The sequence below is a fragment of the Bactrocera neohumeralis genome, chromosome 5 (assembly GCF_024586455.1).
Source record: "Bactrocera neohumeralis isolate Rockhampton chromosome 5, APGP_CSIRO_Bneo_wtdbg2-racon-allhic-juicebox.fasta_v2, whole genome shotgun sequence".
NCBI lineage: Eukaryota > Metazoa > Arthropoda > Insecta > Diptera > Tephritidae > Bactrocera > Bactrocera neohumeralis.
This window is the reverse complement of record NC_065922.1, coordinates 32,168,749-32,192,980: the sequence shown is the minus strand read 5'-3', so window position 1 is coordinate 32,192,980 and position 24,232 is coordinate 32,168,749. Positions and strand designations below refer to the sequence as shown.

At 34.4% G+C, this 24,232-nt stretch overlaps 1 protein-coding gene and 1 non-coding gene across 3 annotated transcripts in view; one reads left to right on the top strand and one right to left on the bottom strand.

Moving 5' to 3' along the window:
* Positions 1 to 24,232, top strand: part of LOC126759515 (proton channel OtopLc) — a 138,128-nt gene that overhangs the window by 30,959 nt on the left and 82,937 nt on the right. The gene's annotated exons all lie outside the window — the stretch shown is intronic.
* Positions 20,782 to 20,853, bottom strand: Trnah-gug (transfer RNA histidin (anticodon GUG)). The gene has a single exon. It is a non-coding gene; the product is annotated as a tRNA-His (tRNA).

The following is a 24,232-nucleotide window of genomic DNA, read 5'->3' as shown; positions in this document are numbered from 1 at the left end:
CAATAAAAAATGATAGCTGCTGCCGGTGTGCACAACAAGAACAACAAAGCAACAACCATTTGTATTCCTCAAGTGCACTTCTCCATACATATTCAACTCCCTCCAGTCACCAACACCAGCACTGCGAAGTTTTCTATTTGTTTAGGCACACACACATGTATGTGCGTGCGTGTGTGTATGTTTGTGCTTGCGGGAATTTTTATCTTTCCGGCAATGTTGCCGCTGGTACAACTGTTGCATATTTTCGCTTGTTTAGTGGTAGTGCGAAGTATTGAAAGATGCAATTGCTGTACATTCTCCAACACACACACAAATAATACTCACACATACACCTAGTTGTAGATGATATGAACAGGCTTGTGCTTGCTCCGCTTGAAAAGTTGCCAATGAGGTCTAAACGTGCTTACAGGTTATCAACCTTCGCCTATTTGGCATGCCTCAGTGGCATCGTCAGAGTGCAGCCAAAGGATTGTGGCAGGCAGCATTTCTGCAAAAAAATTCTTCGTATGTGTCTTTGTATGTGTACTCTCTACTCTTGTAGCTCGCTGTGTGTTGATTGGCAAAAGTTGGTTGACTTATCTCTGCCCGTTAAACGTTGTGTATATTTACTTTAGGTTTTGGCAGCAAGTTTACCTTGAATTGACGTCAAAACAAAAATAATGAAAACAAGAATAAAAATGGAGACAATAAAGATTAAACTATCCAAGAAATGGGTGCAACTATTAGAGACGTTTAAGTGAAGATGCATATTGTTGAGACGTGAGGAGCTCGCTGCATGTCTGATGAATATGATGAATAGTGCGAGATGTAGTAACATTTTAAGTGTTTCAAAGAGATTATTGTCCAAGACAACGGTGCATGCTGCTATGCAAAGTGACTGATCGAAATCACCAGAGATCACAGAGATTTTCTTCAGAGGGGTTCTTAACGAGCTTTTATACTGGAAGCTTCAAAATTAGGAGCTTTAATATTGGAAGTTTTCATATTAGGAGCTTTTATATTGAGAGCCTTCAAATTGAGAGCTTTCATATTGACAGCTTTCATATCGAATTTCATATTGGTAGCCCTCATATTTTGAGCTTTTATATTGGATAAAAATCCAAATTTTTATTTTCACTTCATGGATGTCTTTTTTTTATTAAAACAAAGAAAAGAAAACCCAACTTCGGCTGCACTTAGTTTTAATGCCCTTCATAAAAAAACACGAAATTAATATGCTGTAATATGCCGATCTGAATAAAATATTGGAAGGATGAACGATACTCTAAATAATAATCTATGCCGAATTTCGTGAAGATATCTTGTCAAATAAAAAAACTTTTCCATACAAGAACTTGATTTTCATCGGTCTGTTTGTATGGCAGCTATATGCTTTAGTGGACCGAGCTGAACAATTTTTTCAGAGACTGTACCGTTTCTATCAACGATAATCTATATCAAATTACGTGAAGATATCTTGTCAAATAAAAAACTTTTTCATACACGAACTTGATTTTGTTCGGTCAGTTTGTATGACAGCTATATTCTTTAGTGGTCCGATATCAGCAGTTCCGTCAAATAAGTAGCTAATTTAGGAGAAAAAGACGTGTGTAAAATTCCAGATCAGTATTTAAAAGAATTCGTCGTGTATATATAATAATTATTTATGGTAGAGATCAAAATTAATTTTCAAATATTAAAGAATTTCCTTTAATATTCTATGAACTACACAAATCTGCAGATCTTCATATTACCGAAAAAAATGAAAAAGTGGACTTTTCCAAATTTTTGCCCTTGCTCCGAAATGTAGGAAATGAATTTTTGAAATCACTTTGCTTCCTAAGAAATGCTAACCCACTGCAGAATAAAGAGATTGTCATTTTGTTTTGAAGATATTTTTTATAACATTTTTTAATACTTTCTTATATTTTTTTTAATTCTGGCAAAGTCGATTATGAAAGTAGAAAAGTTGTTAAGAACTTTTAAGTCCTTTCTTCTCTTCTCAATTTAGCGCCAATTCGAGTTACCGAGTGGTGGATAGGGCGTTATTCGAATAATAATATTCGGTTTGCAGTATCCCGATAGTCGTAAGTCGTTATCTATTCGATTAACCGCTCATTTTCGACTATGCAGTTAACCGTTCGTTGTCGACTATTCGATTAGTAAGCGATCCACTTCTACAAATTTTTTCCATGCATATAAGTTTATAGGAACTTTGCGGTATATAGACGCACCATTGGCTGTCGAACAATTTTCATTTATGCAAATACTCGCAGCAGAGCAACTATTCGAATTGTCGCATGAGAACGACTAATCATACGGTTACAAACCGACTATTCGAATAATCGGTTTTCTCGTTATTCGAATAATTTTAAGACCCCCAATATAATACACTCCAAATCTAACTGCTTCAATTTGCATCTTATTGCGTATAATCCAATATCACTTCCAACTCAATTCATTACCATCTCCAACGCAAAAAAAATGCATATCCTTGCGATTTGCTCGCATACATGCGCTCCAAATACCGTTAGAGTATACTGCGTCCTGCATTTTATGTAGCACCTACTTTTATCCGGCATATCGCTAGTTAGCTGCCTGTCGATGCTCACTTCAAAGGAATTGAGGCTGACTCGAGTGCGTTGACTTTCCAGCATCTTGTCACAGCATTTTTCTGCCGGCGAGTAAAGTTTGTAGATAAAATACATACAAATTTGATGCTATGCGCTCGCATATTTTCAATGCTGAAGCTGACAGTTTTTCAAGGATATGCAAGTCCAACACATGCTCAACGTTGCAGCACACTCTGATATGTATGTAAATCGGCTAAATCCCTAAGAATTTAAGTCGAGTGGGGTTTGGTGAAATTGCAAAATCATAGTGCAGGCATACGCAACTAGTTTATATAATAATACTTGTATAACCTATGAAAAAATGTGTTCTTGTCGATGTGCCTTTCTTTGCTCTGCGGAATTCTGATATTGAGTTAACTGTATGCTTTTTTCGCTTTTCTAGCATTTTTGGCAGTCGAATTTTTCTACTTTTTTCTCTTACCTAAGGACTTGCAGATACCTCTTAATGTTTTTCTAGTAATTCTCCTATTTTTGCGAGTTATTCTTCGCCTTGTTTAACTATCGTTTTGGACTTACAAATATTTCTTCATAGTTTTTCTCATAATTTTGCTCTTTTTGGCGAAGTTTCGAGTAAATATCAAAAAATATTTGGGTTTGTTTTTCATACTATTTTGTACAGAAATAACCGTGGGGTGGTTAGTGGGAAAGTATAAAATAAAACAAGAAAAGCTAAAAATATTTTGGGTGTTCAGTAAGTCAGCACTCTAAATTTAAGTGTGTCTCATGACTGGCCACTCAGTTAAGTCTAATATGGAAGAAGCTTAAGACTATTCCCACTAGGAACACAGTGACAAGCTGCACTTCGGAGCAATACACCTACTGCTACCTTATTGTGGGCCATCTCCGCTTGAAAAACGCTTCAGTGGTAGCCTGAAACAAGACTTGAGAGTCCATCTATGTAGCATAAATACTTTCAAGGACTTCCACATCCAGAAGAAAATGCTAATTAAGTTAAGTGAATGAGGACAGTGAACATAGTCTGAAAAATCTTTGACCTAACGATAATGTATCATTTTCGTGAATGAAAATATGCCTTTAATCTTCGATATATACAGTAATACATTGTAATGGTTTTCCAATATTTTGGTACCCGTTCAAATGTGTAAAGTTTCGAAGCCTCAAAAGAAGTAATTGTTTCCACCTGGACCTTAATTAAGTAAAACCCTGCCACTACCTTTTAGTCTAAGAAAGAGGAAATAATCGTCAAATCGGTCGATGGTTGCGGAACTAAATTTATCTAAACATTTCGCAATACTTTCAGTTTATTGGTCGTATAACAAGGGGAATGAACGCGGATCCATTCAAAAAGTAGCTGTGGTAACGTTCCTTTGATACAAATATTTTTTGATTGAATGAAAATCTCGTGAAACTGTGATATAATCTATTCAAAGAGATGTTTGTTTAAGGCAGGATTTCTCGGCGACTCCAAAGGTTTTTCATGTAGTATCACCCTCTGATGGATGTGTTTATAATCTGACAACGTTCAAGCAATGCGTCTATCATGACGTCCGACGTTTTGTATCGACCATCCATACCGTACTTCTGAAATACTGTGTATTCTTAATATGCTGTTATCTCCCACCGATGTAATAACTAAGTTCGATGAAGGGATTTTGTACTTATCCTTCGTAGAAAATTTAATGATGGATCGCTTTATTGTTTTCCAAAATATTTTCCATTAAGATCAATACACTTTTACATATAGTTGAACCAATTGTCGAAGCACTTTTGCCACTTTGATTGAGCTATCTCCAAAACATGCCTTTTGAACGCATCAACCGCCACTTCAGGTGTCGAAAAACGTTGGTATCTTAGTTTTTTTTTTACGAACGGGCATAAAAAGAAGTTATTCGGTGCCAAGTCAGAACTATACGGAGGATGACTCGTCAAATCGATGTTTTGAATGCTCAAAAATGCAGTTGTTTCAGTCGAGAGCTTGCAATGCGGTAGTAAAGAGTGATCCATTTTTGGCGGTTGGTTTTACTGATTTCTTGAAAGAAAACTAGCAAACAAATGGTTGTAGTATACCACTCATACTTAACTGTTCTGCGTTGCTCCAGTGGTGTGGTTGTTTAATTTTTCTAAATAAAAAAAAAAACAAGCAACAAGTGCTTCATGTGCGAAAAACTTTTGTTGAATTCGGCTCATCTTAAAACACCCTTACAGTCGACTGCTGTTTACGATCTAGCTCATTCTTATAAATCCACTATTCGTCACTTGTCATGATGTCATAGCCGTGTTTCAAAAAACCGCTGTCGTATTTTGTTATTATTTCTCTGGACAAATCGACACGAACCTGATTTTGAGTAATTGACAACGTGAACAAATGTTTTTATTGTCAAATGCCCACGCAATATTGAATATATGCTGGTCCCACTAATGCATATAGTTGTCTCATTCTCATGATAGGTCAGATGATGATCTTGCAATACCAGAATGCAATAGTTCTGGAACAACAACTAATTTTGGACGACCTTCAAGAAATTGGTCTTGAAGTGATTTATGATCTTACTTGGGTTTCCGATACCATCGGTAAGCACGGGTCTTTGGCCCTTGATGTTCATCGTCGAAAATTGAGTCAAGTTCTTTGATGCACTGTAGCTGAGTAAATCCACGTCGAAAGTTGTAAAAAAAATCCCTCGAAAATGTTCGCGTTTTAATTCAATTTTTTGGTCGAGAAGAATATTTTAAGTTACTGTAAACAACAAAAATAGCGTTCGTATATGAAAACGTTCTTAGTATGCTTGCCAACAAAAATGTCAAACTTTACGATAAAATTGTGAGTTGCCAGATTGCAAAAAATAATTCAATCGTGGGTATTTCTCTTCCGTTTAATATCTCTGTGTCTCTCTCTGATGAAGCGTAATTTACAGTATCGTTCCAGTATTCTCCGATTATTGTGGCTTCAATTTTAGTACTCGAAAAATTTTCAATTAGAGAAAATATTTCGTGTCTATCTGCAATAGCAGCTTCTTTGATTTTATTATTGTCATTAAAAATAGCTTCTTTAGTGTTTTAAAAATGGTAGAGCCTTCTTTTATTTATAGAATAAATTTATTACTTAATTTTTGTGCTCAATAATACTCTCCACAAGACTTGATTGGATCAATACCCATATTTATATTTGTGAAAATTATTTCCTTCTCCATAAGAATTTGATGCTTCAATGGCTTCCACTAATGCAAGACGTCAGCTTGTTTTGACAGATATGAATGCGCACACACCTACATACCTGCTATATATAGACATATAAAATATCTGTTGAAGTGCTGCATAAACCAATAATAAAATAAAATCTTGTTTCCATCGCTCAAGTGCCAGCTAAGCAAATTATCCATGCGATGCGCACAGAAATATGCCTGGAGAGGTATGGCACGTACAGCGAAGGAAAAAACTTTTCACTTCACAGTAAAAAGAAATTTAAATAAACGTGGAAATACAGTCACCAACATAGATGTATGTGTAGGTAAGCATGTATTTGTAGGCCTGTGCTGAAAATCGTAGAAAAAATGCTGAGCATTTGAGGCATTTGTTGAAGGCAAGCAAAACAGACTTTTGCCAGTTCACAGTCCTTTAATCTCCTTCTATCCTTGTATTTCCTTCTGTGTGTGTGTGTGGCAGTACAAAATAGCGCTAACGGTACTTTGCTTACTCGTGCGTGTCTGATAGCATATCACCCACACAAGGCCTACTAGCGACTCCTTTAAATGTGCCACCCTACCGGTTTCGAAGCAAAGCAGTTGAGCTTGTTTTTATTGCCAAAATGAGACTGCTCGGAGACATTTAAATGGTCGTGCGGCAAGTAGACAAGCTGGCAGCCTGCTTGGTTAGCCGATTCGCATGACTGGTGCGACTGATTGCACAGTTTGTAGTAGAGCCTCTAGTACTTGTAGTAAAATTTGTTTCCTGCTAGTAAAACGTAATTTTCATGTCCTTCTTATCCATAGTATTTTGGCCTACTTTTGGCGGCAATTTGCGTGAATGAAATAAGTGAAGAAAATGGTGCGTAAGAAAATAATTTTTTTTCTTTGTTTTGCTTTGTTAAATAGGTTAAAACGGTAATTTAAAAACAACATAAGGCTATAACGAAATGATTTATTAACAAGTGATAAGGATAGTGATATATTTTTTATGAAAATAAAGTCGTAGCAAAATTTTTAGTATTTTATGGATTACAATTTTCAAAATAAATATTTTTTGTGAATATTTTAAATCTGTCCTAAGAAAAATTTTACCATGTCTAGTGATTATGGAAGGTTTGAGAAATAATATCATGTAGAGAGGTAGGCCATTAAACGACTTGATAGAAAACTTTAATACTGGGAGGACACATCGAAGGCGAAACTCATCATAAAGCCGTTCAAATGCCAAATAATTAAAAAAAAATATTGAAAGTTTTTCTGCCTTCAAGTTAGATTAATATTTCCCTATTTTATAGTCCTGCCATAAGTTCTGTTACAAGTTCACTATCAGGTTGTCATTAATGGACTTGATGAAAAAAATTTTAAACTGGAAGTATACATCGAAGGCAAAACTCAACATAAAATCGCTCAAATGCCATATACTAAGTAAAAAAAAAATATGGAAAATTTTCCTTCTTTCAAGTCAGACCAATTTTTCTCCGTTATATAGTACTGCGATAAACTCTGTTACAAGTTCATGCCGTTATAAAAGCGAAACTATAATAAATTTTTTAATGAAATTAGAAAAGTGAGATTCATTGATTTTGCATCAACCCCTGGATGTACAAAATTTTATTCAAAATGGTCACTTTTTGCTTTCACACAAGTCCTCAAATTCGGTCATTGATCAATAGCAGCACGTATATTTTCTATTGTCGACGCTGCTTGTACCGAAGCTATTTTTATACCTCAAATTTCTATGGGATATTCGACAGGCTATGTTCTGCAACTCTGACCACAAACTGAAGTCCAATGGCTTCAAATCTTTCAAGCACTTCCGGGCGCCCAATCACCTGCAACTATGAAACCAGAAAACTTGCTTTAAGGTAGTAGTCTGGTAACTTGGGTTCAAAAAATCGAAAATTTTTTTTTTTGCTTAATTTGAAAGTACAATGTCTTGAGAATATATTGTGAAAATTTCAGACAGAAATTCGAAATATTTCGGGAGTTATAACGAGTTTCCTAGAGCGCCTCGGAGTCCTCTCTCTCGAAGTTGTTGAACTTTAAACGCGTTTTTCTCAAAACATTGTTTTTCCGGTCGGCCCGGGTCCTAACTTTTTTCTACTGAACCGACTGCTTTAAAATTTTAACGGGCTGTTCTACATACTTATAGTTCTCGTCGGTACTAACGAGAATTTTTTTCAACCCTAACTTTTTATTTTAAAACCTTTTCTTTGCTAAAATAAAAGAACTTTTTTTCAAAGTCCGCCATTTCGTTATTTACCCTTGAAAGTTAACTTCAGTAGTTCCGACCAGAATGACATGTCTATAGATTAAGAATAATCAAGAATATTTGATTTCAGATAACATCAAGAGCCAAAATCACTCGGGCCACCCACGTGCATTTTTTTTGAGGTTCCTACTTCGAGTGACAATAATAATTGTAATAAAGTATTACATTTTTTAAAATAATTTTTTTTTATATTTTCAATATGTAAATAAAAACACTCAAATATTCAAGATAATTAATTTTCATTTTCCTATAAAAAACCACCATCCAAAGAAGTCATAAAAATAGGCATAAGTTACCAGACTACTAGCTTAAAGCCACTGCTGGGTAGTTTTTGCCTCGTTTTTAATATTAAGAGGGTCATCTCGTGTGACGGTTTCAAAAAATCAATTTGTTTTTTGCTTAAAACCAATCTAGAGCATTCATATAATGTTTTAAAGCAATTATTGAAAAAATGTACATTGGAAAGTTACAGGAGTCGAAGATGAAGTAAGGTCTTTAGAGCGTGCAGGTCTTTTTTCTGCTTTTTTTCAAACATGTTTTTTCGAAAAATATTGCGAAAAGCAGTCAAGAAATTTAATTTTCACGATATGTAAAAGATTCTAGTTCCGGTGATGGTGTCTACCTAGATAAGTTTCCTAGGGTGAAAACAGCCTTGTTTAAAAATTGTTTTCTCATAAAAAATATGAAATATTTTTAAAGAATTTTTTATTGTTACAAACATACATTATTAACAAAGAAATTCTGAAATTTTTGGAAAAAAAAATATAAAACTCGGCCACTGCGATGCCATTTCCGGTGACCCCTCAGAAAAAAGATACGCCCGCGTTGGCAGAATAACTCCCTACAAGATCATCTAAAGTGGAAAAAACGTGTTTTAGTTAAAATCTGAACTTAGAACTTGGACGAAAGAAAAACACTTAAAATTGGATTTTTAGCAGACATTTTTACAAAAAAAAAAAATGAAATTTCAGTGTCCCATAAACCCATGTAACCCCTTAACATGCAATTTTTTTTTGTAACTTATGTTAGCCAGTCTGCTGGAATCATTCTTCATGTCATTGGAGCGATAAAACTCATCGTCCATATAGTAGGACGGGGAAGATAAGCGAGTTGTAGAATTTGGTCTTTGTTCGTCGAGAGAGGACTTTACTTCTCAATTGCCTAGATTCCAAGGTTGACGATGTTATTAGTGTTAATGCTAGTTCCAAGATAGACAAAATTGTCGAAATGTTCGAAGTTATGACTGTCAACAGTAATGTGGGAGCTAAGATGACTGTTTCTTTGATGACAGGATCTAGCAGTAGAAGCGTGTAGCTCTTCTATTTAGCTTTTTAGCTCGAATTATTTTTTCCAGGAGTAGACTGAAAAAGTCACACGATAGGGAGTCGCCTTGTCTGAAACCTCGTTTGGTGTCGAACGGCGCGGAGAGGTTCTTTCCGATCCGGAAGGAACTTTTGGTATTGGATGAAAGAAATTAGTCAAACTAAATTAATTGATACTATAAAATGCAGATTAGCTTGACAGATTGGCAGCATCTGTTTATCTGTTTTTCCAACATCGTTTTGCTTTTGTTAAATCAGGCAGAGTATTTTTGGTGCTTAAGTCCTGTCACTGGCTCTTAAATTTAAATCTAAATCAATCTTAGACCCTTCAACATACTTACGGATTATATTTACTGAAGCTTTATTATTTTATTGCATTTATTATTTTCGAATTAAACTCTTAAGCCTGTTAACAAGTCTAATCGTAATCCCAGTAAATTTGTGCAAATACTCAAACAAATACACGCATATACCGTTACATGCTTACGCTAGTCCGATTTCATATATATTATTATATGTGCAAATGCATGCATGTATCTATCGATGTTTGTTTGTGTGAGTACTTGAACGTACAGGATTCGGTGAAATCACGTATCTGTCAATTTCCTGTCATGTCTCTAATCTTACAACGTCAATAAAATGAAACATTGTCTCTGTTTCGCCATTTCTCGATAATCTCGTGTATGTGTATGTGTGTGTTCGATGTGCAAATTCTCTAATACACATGTATTTCAACGCTTAAAAGTAATCGCCTCTCCAAATGCAAATGCTTATACATATGTATATGGTTCTGTAGTTAAATCGTGTAACTGCATACGACTGTATACATATATGTACTTATATGTATATGTGTATGTAAGTATGTATTTATGTACGTATATATTACGCAAATATGTATGCAATCAAGTACTCTCATTGAGCTTTTCGGATTCCAGTAAGTCTGTTGTTCTTTTGCGGTTGAAGCAAATATTTATTCTACTCGAATATACGAAATAAATATTTTTGGTTCGCAAAGTAAATTTAAATTTATTTGTCCGACATAAAAATAAACTGTGCGTGCATTTGAAACGGGTGATCCATTTCGAGATTCCCTACTATTTTAAAGAAAAAACACAGAAACTTCAAATTTAATGGGGAATGTTTATTGCCATTCGAAAGAACAGTCTTTGGCATTTATTTTTTGAAGACTATCTCTTTCAAATGTTGGCCGCGACTAGGTCTTAGATGGTCCATTCGTTGAGCCCAATTTTCGATGACTCGTTCCAGCATTTCGACTGGTAACTGGCAATGACATGCATGATGTTTTGTTCCCAGACCTGAATCAAAGCGAGATTGTCCTCATGGACTTCAAATTTTACATATCCCTACAGAAAAAAGTCTAACGGTGTGATATCATACGTTCTTGGTGACCAATCGACCGGCCCAAAACGTAAAATTTACTGCTCACCGAAGTGCTCTCTCAACAAATCTATTGATTGATGCGATGTGTGGGCAGTAGCGCCGTCTTGTTTAAACCAAATGTCGACGAAATCACGAGCTTCAAATTAAGGCATTAAGTAATCGGTTATCATGGCGCGATAACGGGCACCATTAACTGTTATATTCTCACCGGCATCATTTTTGAGAAATACCGTATTAAACCGTTGTTTATTCTGTATGAAATGACATCTCTTAAATCTCTTCAGTTTGCTCTTCGTCCCAAATGCGAAAATTTTGCTTGTTTACATACCATTGAGCCAGAACTAGGCCTCATCGCTGAACAAAATTTGACTCAAAAACGATGGATGATGGTATTGTGAATGGGCCGATTATGTTGACCATAAGTTGATCGATTCTTTACAGAACGTGAATTTTCATAATAAAGTTGAACGATCTGTAAACGTTGTTCAGGCGTAAGACTTTCCATGATGAAATGCCGAACAATACTGAACAAAAATAATATGACAGTTTGGGCTATTATTGAAAAACGTACCTCTACTTGGATCACCCGTTATACATTTATGTTACAACTATACATTGTTGGTTGTTGCAACAAATTGTTGAGCACTTTGGTATTCCATAGAATGAAATTAAATTTGTTTGTGAGCAATGAAAATAGTAGAAAAGGTTATGCTAGAAAATTTATAAAATACTGTAGAAATTGTTTTTGTTTTTTGGTTAGTTTTACAGTGAATATAGTTTCGTATAATTTGGTTTATGAAGAACATATTGTTTCTTTTATAAAGTATTTTTTTTTCATTTTCACCTAAATACAATTGAACTGGTCACCGATATCATCACTATTACAATAGGCTTTTCGAAAACTACTTTTTCTGCTTGTTCTAAATACTTCCATTAAAACAAAAACATTCTCAAATATTTAGTCACTGCCTAATATTCTGGTAATTTTCAATGAATTAAACAAAAATGTAATATTGCTTAACCTCTATTGATACCCGTCTGGTTTAGGCTACTCAGTCAATCGCCGAAGCTTACAATTTCAATCAAGATTTGTGGTGTCCTTAACATTCTAGGTAGACTCGAAATATAGAACTTATTATATGTACGTAAATATCGAACTAATTAAAATAATATTTCAGAATTCCTTTATTATTGACAAAAACTTTCTGATTAAATGTACATATCTTCCTAACCACTGAAGCTAACTCAACTAAAGTTGCCTTCTTTTCGTATAAATCTTAATATACTATGAAAATAGTTAACATCAGATAATAACCACACTCATTATTCGCAAACAAAGTCATCTCTTAAATATTACCTTAAATTATAGAAAATCGCATTAATAAAATATGTTTGCTTGCTCTTTAAGCATACTTATATTCTCTTTGTTTCAGTAACAAAGTCAAGTAAATTTATATTGCAGCATTTTCCTTTGGCACTAGCATGAAAACAAAAACAAAAGTCACAACTGTTAAAAATCAAATGCAAATCTATGAGAGCAGGAGAATAACTCTCAGCGCAACCGTAGGCAATGCATGCAAATGCACTGAGTGCGCGCCGTTACTTGTGTTGTGCAGGTACAAACAAGTTTCATTAAGAAAAAATGCATATCAGAGTTGGACAAAATTGTAAATTAATTAATGACTTAAAGAAATAACCAATTTTAGTGCGATAAAAAGGTGAAAATTTAAATTGAAACAGAGGTGTGTAAAAATGTGAAAAGCAACATCTTTTACATTTCGTATAAAATAGTGAAAAGAAAGTGTAAAGTGTGTAAAAGTGGTTGGAAAAATATTAAATTGTGCAGCAATATTGAAAGGTGCATGTGCATTTTGTTTGTGTGCGTGTTAAGAAATGTATTGTGCTGAAAAATAATATTATTGCAAGGAATTCATACCAGAAAGGATTGCCAGGAAAATGCTGTAGACTACTATATAAAGAACAACAAATGTAGAGGTGAGCCATTTACTTGTTTAATTCTTGCTAAACCTTCGTAAATTATAAATTCAATGGAATTCAGGAACATTGAACAGGCAGAAGTAGTAGAAAATAATAACCTTGCTTTTGGTCTCTGTAGAGCAAAAATGGCACAACGAACATAATATTTTGACAATTAAGAAATAAAAAAACTCAATACTATAACTGTGTAATTTGGCACAGTAGATCGTAGTAGTAAGGGGCACCCGTGGGCAAATTTTTTTGAAAAAGTGGATGTGGAACCGCCCTCTAATAAGTTTATTGTACATATCTCCTAAACTACTAAAGCTAAAACAACCAAATTCCAACCATTCTTCTACCGACAGTCGGAATATGTATAAAATCGGATGATAACCAACCTCACTCCTCATATAACGGTTAAAAACTACTACTAAAAGCACAATAAATCAATTACTAAATAGGACAGAGGCATTAAATTTTACCTCCAAGATGACATGTTATGGTTTTATGGGAGCCGTCCATATCTCGGGAACCAACCGACCGATTTAGACTAAATTTAGTACGTGACATTCTTCTTTCTGTATAATTCCTTTAAAGTATGCCAACTTATGACCAAAACTTGCCCAAATATGTCGAACCCAGTATCTGTAGTTGACTTTTGACCGTAAATATCGGTCAAGATATGGGATATACAATGGAAACTCGGACAGAAACCTTTCCTGACAATAGTTTTTTCATATAATAAAAATGGGTTGAATCGTTACAATATTTCCCTGAGCCCAGATATACTATACATAATATAAAAATTTTTCAATAATACTTCTATAGGACTGTAACTGTTTTTCATTTCATACTCACTAGACCTACTCACAGTGATTTGAGAAATTGTGTTAATAAATAGAAATTTAAAGTGCCCCAAAATACATATTTGAATTGTGAACCAAAATAATTGACGAGGGTAGGTCATCGGGGACGTTTTTACCTTAATCACCAACATCATCATCATCATCATTGTCGTTATTATTGTCATCAGCATTGCGTGGTGAAAATCTACATAACAACGCAATCACAATTTTTTTTTGCTGTTCTTTGCTGAGTACAACTATGAAAAAGTTTGCCGTTGTACACAAAACATAAAATTACAATAAGTTTGTATGCGTGTGCGTGTGGGCGTATAGTATAAATACAATTTACATTTAATCAAAGCTTTCCGACGCGCCAAACAATTATGGGCAAACAAAAAAGCAACTCTGAATGCTGCAAGTACATGTGTACTCCGCTGTCCGTGCATATATTTTTTAATATAAATGATTATTGGAGCACCCCATAACCTCGTGCATTAACCCAAACGACCAACGAGACATGCGGCGAGACCTTAAATGAAATTAAACATTTGTGCACTCGAACATACAAGTGGTCGCTATCGAGCATAAAGAGCCGTTATTACCCACATACATACATATGTTTGCGAATGTGTGACAATTGTATGTGTGTTCAATTTACCCGAATACTGGTGACAAATTCAGGGTCGTGCCATCAAACATATTCATGATGTTGACAGTTGACACTCGCATTTTTTCACAATGGTGCAGTATATATAGTACATAGTACATATACATATAAATACGCATTTTTCACAGTGTAAAAAATACAATTGAATTTTGGGGGCTTATGCAGTTGTCCTTTCGGCCGTGTTGCAAACATTTTGTTGTAATAAATTTACGAAAAGGCTGTGTGTGCCATTTATGTATTTATTTGTGTATGGAAATAAGTTTTTGTGTAACGGGAATAACGTTTTCTTTTTTCATTTCATTTTTATTTGTTAGCCCGAAATGCTGTGACTTAAATTATATTATCGTTTTTAATTAAAAAATTTAATTAAAATACAAATTATGAAAGTAATACATAAGTAAATAGTGAAGGCATTCGCTGAGAGTCAGATCTTTAGAAAGCTTTGAAGGCCTTTAAGGATTATTTTTGTAAATAGGACACTTTTCTTATAATGCTCAGTACTGGCTGCAATATGAGGCAGAGCGAGGTGTTGTAATTACATTACTCTGATTACTTTAGATTATTGTGATGTTGTTAATTTTTTTTTTCAAAAGGGCAGTTACATCTCTTCAAACATTTTCTTCTTTTGTTTTTAGCGAAAATTTATTACGTGGGCGGAAAAGCCTTTGGTTCAACAATTAGCCCTAAATTTGGTTTCGACCTCCAATCGATCCAATAACGTATAATCTTTTTTTTTGTTTGTTCATTGGTTTGCTGTTTTCGCGGTAGTTGATGCTTCTATGTGAATCTCAAATAAATCCTTGCTAAAAGTGTAAGGCGTATGTTGTCTTTTAGGGCGCTTAGGGCGATTTTCTTCCGACAACAGCCATTAATTTTACGGTCATCCAGTACTATTTCAAGCAATTTCACAATGTTTTGTGGTGTATCTAACCAGTAACTAACTAGTAACTAACCAGTAACTAACCATTGAATGTGCATGGCTTTTCGTTGCGTTGTTTTCTCCACAATGTATTATCAAAACTCGAAAAATAGTTTTTTTTTTAATTCCAAAACATTGAAAATGATTGACTGAAATGACAAGATACGGAGATAATATTCTAGTTAGTATTCCAAGTCAAGGCGCATTTTTAAGGGGTTACAACGGTTTCCTCGAGTAAAAAACAGCAGGTTTTCAACAATTTTGTTCTCATATAAAGAATTAAATTATTTTATTAGAATTTTTTATTGTCACAAACATACACTATTACCAAAGAAATTCTGAAATTTTTGGGAAAAAAAATTTAAATTCGGCCATTGCGACGCTATTTGCAGTAACACTTCGGAACCACGTTGGCAGGATAATTCCTTACAGGATCCTCTAAAGTAAAAAAAAATATGTATTTTAGTTAAAACCTTAACTTTTAAGGAAAAAAAACTAAAAATTGAATTTTTGGCAGACATTTTTACAAAAAAATTTAAATTTCAGTGAAAATTTCGTGACATTTTTTTCAAATAGTAGTAATCGAAATCTCAATGACCTTTGTGAAATTTCATGAATATCGGTTGAGTAGTTCTCGAGAAAAGGGCGTTTGAAAAGGCACACTTAGCCCAGCACAAGTTCTCAAGGCTGTATCTCTGAAACTATTACTCGGATCAACTTGAAAATTTAGGACAATATTCTAGAGCTGGGTGTTTAATAAGACAATTAAAAAATCGATTTTTTGAAACCCATGCAACCCCTTAAATCACAGCATTCTAACTATGAAACAAGAAAAAAAGTTTACTTCTGATAAGAAAAACATTTGCTTGATCGTGATCGGTCACTTTGTATGGCAGCTATCGATGATTACGACAAATGAAGAGTTTCTTGATGAGAAAGGGACAAAATTTCAAATCGATATCTACAATGTTTTATTCTGATTGCTCCCTGTACATGGCATAAATATTGGTATAAGAAGACTTGTTTTTCATGTTTCCATGTTTCTACTTATTGCTGCTGCCTGTTAAAGTTTTGTTGAATGCTTTCATTTGTACTTCGCTAACGGTTCAGAATCTTTCTTATTTAATTGATATCCTATATTCGGATTCAAATTTATTTCGATTCTACAAAGAAGTTTCGAAACCTTGTGTGTAGAAGCCTTTCAAAAATTGAAAAAATTTCGTAGTGCCTTGAAACCCATTGGAAAATAAAGATAAAATAACTAAAATGAAAGGGAAATAGTTTACGGCCGATCTGTGGTCGAGAAGAGGAAAGAGAGACGCAAGGTTGAACTTCGATTTCCGGCGAAACTACGAGCTCTGTAGAAAAAAGCTATATGCCAATTTTGTAGGCAATGAAAATATCTACATATAACTTTTGTTTATGGACTTTTTCACAAAATATTAAAATTTATTTGAAAAATTCTCATGACACAATTTATTTATCTTTTTTTTATTTTTATCTTGTGCGATAAGTCTTGATTTCTTTCACGAAATTTGGAATAAACTTGCCTTCTTATGTTATGTTTAATTTAATATAGCTATATATTTTGTCTCCCTATTTTGACTTAATATCGAAAAAACCCTCAATTTTCAATCATATTAAAAATTATTTTTCTATTAATTTTTGTTGTTTTATCATTCTTTTCCAATGGATTTTTTTCGTTTAAAATTTATTTACCCTGGTCTATTGATATTATGTTAAATAACTATGTCAAAACAGTTTCTCTCTTCAGTTTCTCTCAAACTCTGGTTTTAAATTAAACGATAGGCCGAGCTTTTTTACTCTATTTTGAGAATCATTCCCATTCGCAAAAATAATTTGTTGTCAAGTTTCCCCAAAAGCAGTAAAAAAAAACACTTGTCAACATTTGCCATGCCATTTGAACTCAACTGAAGTTGAATGACATTTGTTTGGTGTCTTCCATGACATTGCCTGTCAAAGAACCAACAATAGTTTTGGCGAGAAATAAATGGCAGCGCAAAATAACAGTCACACAACTGAACTACACGCCCATAAAGGTGTTCTGCGTGGAAATTGATGATTTTCATGCAACATTTTGTGGCACGCTAGTTAATGGGAAGAATACAACAACAACAACACGTTTGCGGCGTCACAACGGAAATGCAATAAAGCGCAAAGGCGACGAAACAGCAAAATAACAAGCGTGTTGTATAATAATAACAACAAACAAAGTCTCGCGAAAGTCGCCAGGGGAAATGAACTTTCACTTCCCTTTTTGACTTCTTTGATTTATTAGAGTAAATCAGAAACAAACAAGTGTAAAAAAAAAAACAAGCGAAACAACTAAAATATAATGAAATGGCAGTACACAAAATAAACACTACAAATACCAACAACTATTTAAATAATATACACAAATATACATAAATCTAAATGACTTGAAAGGAGCGAACGTGACGGCAGCGCTGAGATTATGATGAACAGCAAGAAAGCAACATTTTCTATATAATGTACATATGTATATATATTTATACATATATACAGGTTCTTGCTAGTGTACTAGATGTGGGTAAAATGCATTTTGATTGTCGCATAAATTGCGAATATAAACGTCTGACGTGACACAAAAGACATTGAGTGGGGCGGATGAACTTGTTGTAATAATAAACAACTACAACGCAACACCATTACCATTGTTGTTATTAACGACAATAGTAGAGAACATGATTTCGTATTGTTGCATGCAGCAACATATTCTTAGGGCATAATGCTGATTTCGAAATGTTAATGTATGATACAGTGTTGCCCCAATAATTGGAGCCACACTATTCCTAATTTATCAGTAAACGAGGAACTCCTGGTCCTGGTATGACACTTCACCGCATTTTTAAATAATGATACTCTTATTTTATTATATTTTCTCTTCTTTTTAATTTTTTGTTTTATTCATTTAAAATAATTCTCATCCGCTAGGATCAACTAAAGGAATTACAGTAGAACTTCCATAACTCGAACTCTTGAATTGGCAATAGAAGTGAAATTTAATTCTCTTCCATAACTCGTGATCTCTCTAACTCGAAATTCTTTTCTGGATTATGGTGATTCGAATTAGGGAAGTTTAACTGAGTTTTTTTTGCTTTTGGAAATGGAAAAAAATACAGGAAGCCATGTTTGGCGCATATGAAGGCTGGGAAATTGTTAGAGTATTGTGTTTTACCAAGAATTCACGAACAAAATGTGAGGTTTTAAGAAACAAAAATCGCCAAGCTCATAGAAACACTACTAACTTTAGCGGCTGCTACAGATAAAAAAGCAATGAATACAGCTGACAGTTTTATCTCACTTGAGGGACATTTAAAGGTTAACAATTGTACTCGCCAAACTCGCGAAAAATTTATGTTAAAATTCCCGTTAACTTTTAACACCTTTCCCACTTCCAAAGAAATCGATTTTTTGAAAAGTCTGCTAGGTAAGGAACCACTCTGTGGCCAATCTTCGAAGATAATGTTAATTTTGGAGTGCTTCTGTAATATTTAATAGTCGTTTGAAGTCGTTTAATAGTCGTCTTAAGTCGAATATTATAAAACTTGCCACAAATAGAGTGCGAACTCGGACAAATATCTTCTAGCGGTATAGAATTTGCAGACTTTTCCAAAGGATTAATTTCTTCAAAGGTGCAGTTATAAAATAGTCTTAGTAATCGAAGACCCTGACTATATGTTGATGTTCAAGATCTCTTATTAAAAATGGACGAAACGACTTTTAGAAATCATATCATCTGTTTGTTAAAAGCTGTGATCAAATTGAAAGGGGTATTTTGTTATATTTTTAAAATCTTTATTTATTTTTGCAAATCCATTTCATCTCCTTCAAAGTAATTCCCTCTTGCTGAAATACACTTATGCCAACGAATTTTCCAGTCGTCATAGCACTTGGAAAATTTCTTCGTCGTGAAGGCCATCAGAGCCTTCTTCCATTCTTTTATATCCTCAATTGAGTCAAAACTGTGTCCTCGGAGTGGTATTTTGAGTTTGTTGACGGGTTGTGGGACGATATTTGTTGAATTTTTTGCGAAATGATCACGAATAACCAATACATTATGAGACGGTGCATTATCGTGGTGCAAAAACCAAGAGTTTTCGTCCCACAATTCAGGCCTTTTCAGGCGAATAGCTTCACGTAAACGGCACATAACGCTCAAATAATATTCCTTGTTGACAGTTTGGCCCGGCGGAAGTAATTCATAATGCACCACGATAATTCAAAAAAACTGTCAACATGACCTTGATTTTTAAGCGACTTTGGTGTGGTTTTTTTTGGTTTCGGTTCGCCTTTAGCACGATATTCGCTTGATTGATCTCATATCCAGTTATGATGCGTTTCATTATGTTTTTATAGTCAGAAAGCATTGTTTCACACATGATAACACGACGGCCTTTTTCGAAAAAATTTAGGGTTTTTGGAACCCTTCGAGATTTTACTCTTCTCAAGCCCAACTCGTATTTCAAAATCGCCTGCACCGATCCAAATGATGTGTCCAAACTATCATCAAAAATATACGAATACGATATTTCTATGGTCATAGAACAGGTGGCGCAAAAATTACCTTTCGATGTTTTTTGGAAAATGAAAAACTTTTTTAAAAAATGAAAAACTTTGATTCTGCTGTATTATTTTTATTTGGTCTTTTAAATTTTTTTACATCAAGTCGAGAATATGATATCTTGCAAATGGCCGCCGCCACAGTTGATTGTCATTTGAGCCCTTTTTATGGCATTTTCCATCACTTTGGCCAGAACTAGCGGCGATAGGTCCTCATATTCTTGGCGGATATTGTCTTTAAGAGCTGCAAGAGTCCGAGGCTTGTTGACATAAACCCGTGGCTTCAAAAAGCCCCACAAAAAGAAGTCTGGAGCGGTCAAATCAGGCGATCTTGCTGCCAGTGCAAATCGCCAAAACGGGAGATTAGGCGCCCGGGAAATACATCCTTCAGCAACGAGTATTGGTTGTGGCACGCAGTGTAGGGTACCATTGTTTATTTACGTGTATTTCGCATGTGTTTACTACACAAATGTCAAAACAGAACTGACATTAGAGGTCATCTTCTGACTTTTCTTTCTTCTCAAGTTGTATAGTATTTACACTAAATTCTGCACAAAGTTAGGTAATTAACATATAGACGTAAATGAAACCATTTTACTAATTTTAAGAAACTGGTCTTTGCGTTAAATTTCAGTTTTGCCAGATGTGCTGAGAATTTTGACATTTAATGGTTTGACTTTGTATCAAGATGATTGAAAGCTTACTTTAAATTTTACAGACTACAAAATAAGATGGAAAGCTCCTTCATAAGAACTTTCAAGTTGTTATATAAAATGGTAAAACTTAGATGCCGTTTGATATAGACCCTAAATATTAGTCACACATATTACAAATTGTCGGACGAAAAGACAGATTTGATTAAGTCAGTATATAGTATAGTATAGTATAGTACTCGTAGTAGTATAACAACTAAATCTTCAAAGAACTTGTTTTCATAAACTACTATTTAAACCAAGAGCTGTAAAAAATGGAATTAAAAAAATTTACTTCCATCGGTGACAATGCTTCTGGGAAGCATTGCCGTGACCAGGATTCGAACCTGGGTTACTACGGCCACAACGTAGGGTCCTAACCACTAGACGATCACGGCTATTGGAAGCTTGCTGCCAATACAAATTAGCTTTTATCAAAAACCAATCTAAAACCAGATTTTTTGCACGTTCGCCTATATAGGGTAAACCTATACTACATAAACATGTGCTATTTTTCATTTAGTGAATATGCTTGCATGCAGGCAATTAGGCAGTAAGTAGAGCATCGCGCAAAACAAAGTTGAACAGCAGGCATTTCAAGACAGAAATATTAGGCAAAGTGTAACCAAATCAAAAAAAAAAAAAATTAAAGTTAAAAATAAAAGCAAGACATAAACACTCAGGCTGTCTGAATGATCATTATTGCGCGAAATTATAGACATATTGGGATACATATGTCCCTTGGGTCCCTGTTGTGGGTATTATCAAAGCTCGATATTCAAAAAAACTATTTCTAACCCCTTCCTGGCAAACTTCTTCTTTGGTTTCTCTTTGTATTATAATATACAAGGATTGTTCCAAAGTAAACAGGACTTTAAAAAAAGAATAGAACCAATGGTTCACTTCCGTAATTTTACTCTCAGATATTTTGATAAGAATTTGTGTCGAATTTTTCAATGAATTGTATATATCGGTATGAGTTTATGTGTTTATCTAAGTATATATGCAAGTTATATACATTATATACATACATATATGTAAATTAAATATTTACCTTTGAGTGACGTAAATCCAAACAGCAGAAGTAATGTAGTCAACCGCCTGGAGTGTGCAAGCACTTAATATTTCAATCACTCTCTGTTATATTAAACCATGTTTTTTTGGATCCACACAAGTCGGACCGCCATTTATAACCAGCTCGAGCCAGATCAGCTGTTTCCAAACGCACATTAAAGCTCGCCATGCTGTTGCTAACGAAGCTTAAGTGAAAGGCATTTAAATTAAGCACAATGATGCGAATTTGTGGATCTGCATATATTAGAATATATTCATGTTAACTTAGACAAGTATTTACCCAGCTTGGGTTAGTTGCTGCCCATCATCACTGCCAGACGCCGTGCTGCTGCGGGTATATGTGCACTTAGGTAAGCCTCGGACCATACCCAAATAAGTATCATTTGGCATTTTAAAGTGTTCACTAATGGGGCAGCTGTGCACCGTTACGATTTATTTATATACACATGCATACATTTGCATATACTTATGTTCCTACATACAAGTAGTTGTATTTATCTGACAAATTTATATTCAAACAAATGCTTGTTTGCTGTCATTCCACCCACATAATCGCTCATGCCACAACCGCCCGTTGAATGTCACAGTCAGCTGTTGCACAAGCTCGCTGCCATTTTCATTATGACAATTATTATCACAGTTAGTTTATGTTTAGCCTAACTAAACGGGAATTGCACTTTGACCTTGAAAAGTGTTTGACATTAATTTGTACCAGCTGCACATTGTGTGTATTTTATGTATTTTAACAGTTGTTGTTGCAAGTTTAATTTCTTTGAAATCCACATGCTGTGTTTTTGTGATTTTTTTTCTAATATTAAACTATTTTTATGGTATTTTTTTTTGTAGATATGACTTTTAATAACTCTAATATAGCTCAGCTTATCCGTAAGCTATAAGCTGTAAGTTAGCTGTAATAGTAATTGTCGGATCAAGGTTGAAAAAGTTCCAAAACAATAATTTTCGAATGAATATTGACAACAAACCACGTCCAGGACGGCCATCAACGTCAACTGATGATCAACGCGTCAATAAAATAAAAGAAGTGGTGCTTGAGAACCAGTCAGAGATCTTACTGTCATCTTTGGAATATCAGAAGGATTAGTGAAAACCATTTTGAAAGATCATTTGTCCGTAGAAAAAATGAAAGCACTATTGGTTCCAAAATCAGATGAACGATTAATCGGCCGAATATTGTTTTTTTCTTTTATGGGGCGACATAGATTGCAAAAATTTTAATATTAGTTATGAACAAAGCCCTACTATTTTTTGCTCACATTAGTACATTTCATATTTTAATACACATTTTTATTACCGCCTTCAAAATAGAAAAAGTCTCCTCAGCCAATACATGTGTTCACTTGTCCTTGCCGGAAAGGCTTTCAGTGCGTTTAGGAAATTTTGGATTTTTTTGGTTTCGCCTCGGTTTTGGAGCGTCATTCGCTAGATTGTTTGACAGTTTCAACGTTAAATTCATAAACTCAGGTCCCTAGTAGTGATTCATTTGATGAATGTAGGATTATCGGCTACGTTAACAAGCATGTCCTTTGCGATCTCTGTTCGACCTAGTTTTTACAAAAGATTCAGATCTTTTTTCTATCACTGATACGATTCACATCCAAAACAATAACCAAAATGTGTTCAATCGATCCATAAGAGATGTTAAGATCCTCTATCTCTCTGATGCCAACACGAGAATTTTCAAACAGGTTTTCTTTAAAATTTTCGATGTTATCTTTACTAACAGAGAGAGAGAGAGAGAGAGAGAGGTTGCAAGTTTTCGATAACTTCACGTCATTCACTGAATGTTTTGTGCCACTAAAATATACCCAAAACACTTTTACAATAATTTGAACGATTCCTTAGTCATAATTTTATTAGTAACACCAAATTCCAAGTAAACTCATTCTTTAATTTTTTCCTTGGCAAAGATCGCCAGACAAACATTAAGGAGATCTCACCTCACATGAACATAAAAAAAGTTGTACCCATTTGGGAAACAGTTTTTGCGATTTATTTTGCTCACGCAGATTAAATGGAGCAGTCCGAGTTAAATTTGATCAGTCAGTATATGGACCGTGTGTGAATTTGAATGTTGATTGTGAACTCAGTTCATTAATTTTAAACAAAAATGGTTCAATATTTTGTTTCCTTGTTTCGGTTGTAACACTGTTTATTGCGTAATCCTTTGGTCCGGTTGTTCCATAACCTATAGATTACCGTAGCCTCTGGATACGACAGCTTTTGTACAACTTTTATCCTTACTTTATAGTTTTAATAAATATAAACTTCACTGAAACATTATATCACATACATATATAGGTGCTTGTTAAGGAGTCATAATTTGTATATATTTATTACTTACATGCACATTGAAACACATATTATAGTACATATAACTATTTACCAAAGCACTCGTACAACAATAAAGTCTGCAAAACATGTGTCTGGCTCCGTAATTTTTATATGACTTGCTAACGAACATATACCTATATATGTATTGATATTCTCACGTGACACATTGCCATTATCCTTTTTTCACCATTCGAACTGTCGTGTAGTTTCGGGCGTGAAAGCAAAATATACGCGTTCGTACAGGTATGGCTGGTACGTTCACCTGATGCAACAGAAATCCGTGGCGCAATGACTAAAGCGTCAGACTGTCTGCTGTTTAAACAGCCTTTAGCGAATTGGGAGTTTGCGAGC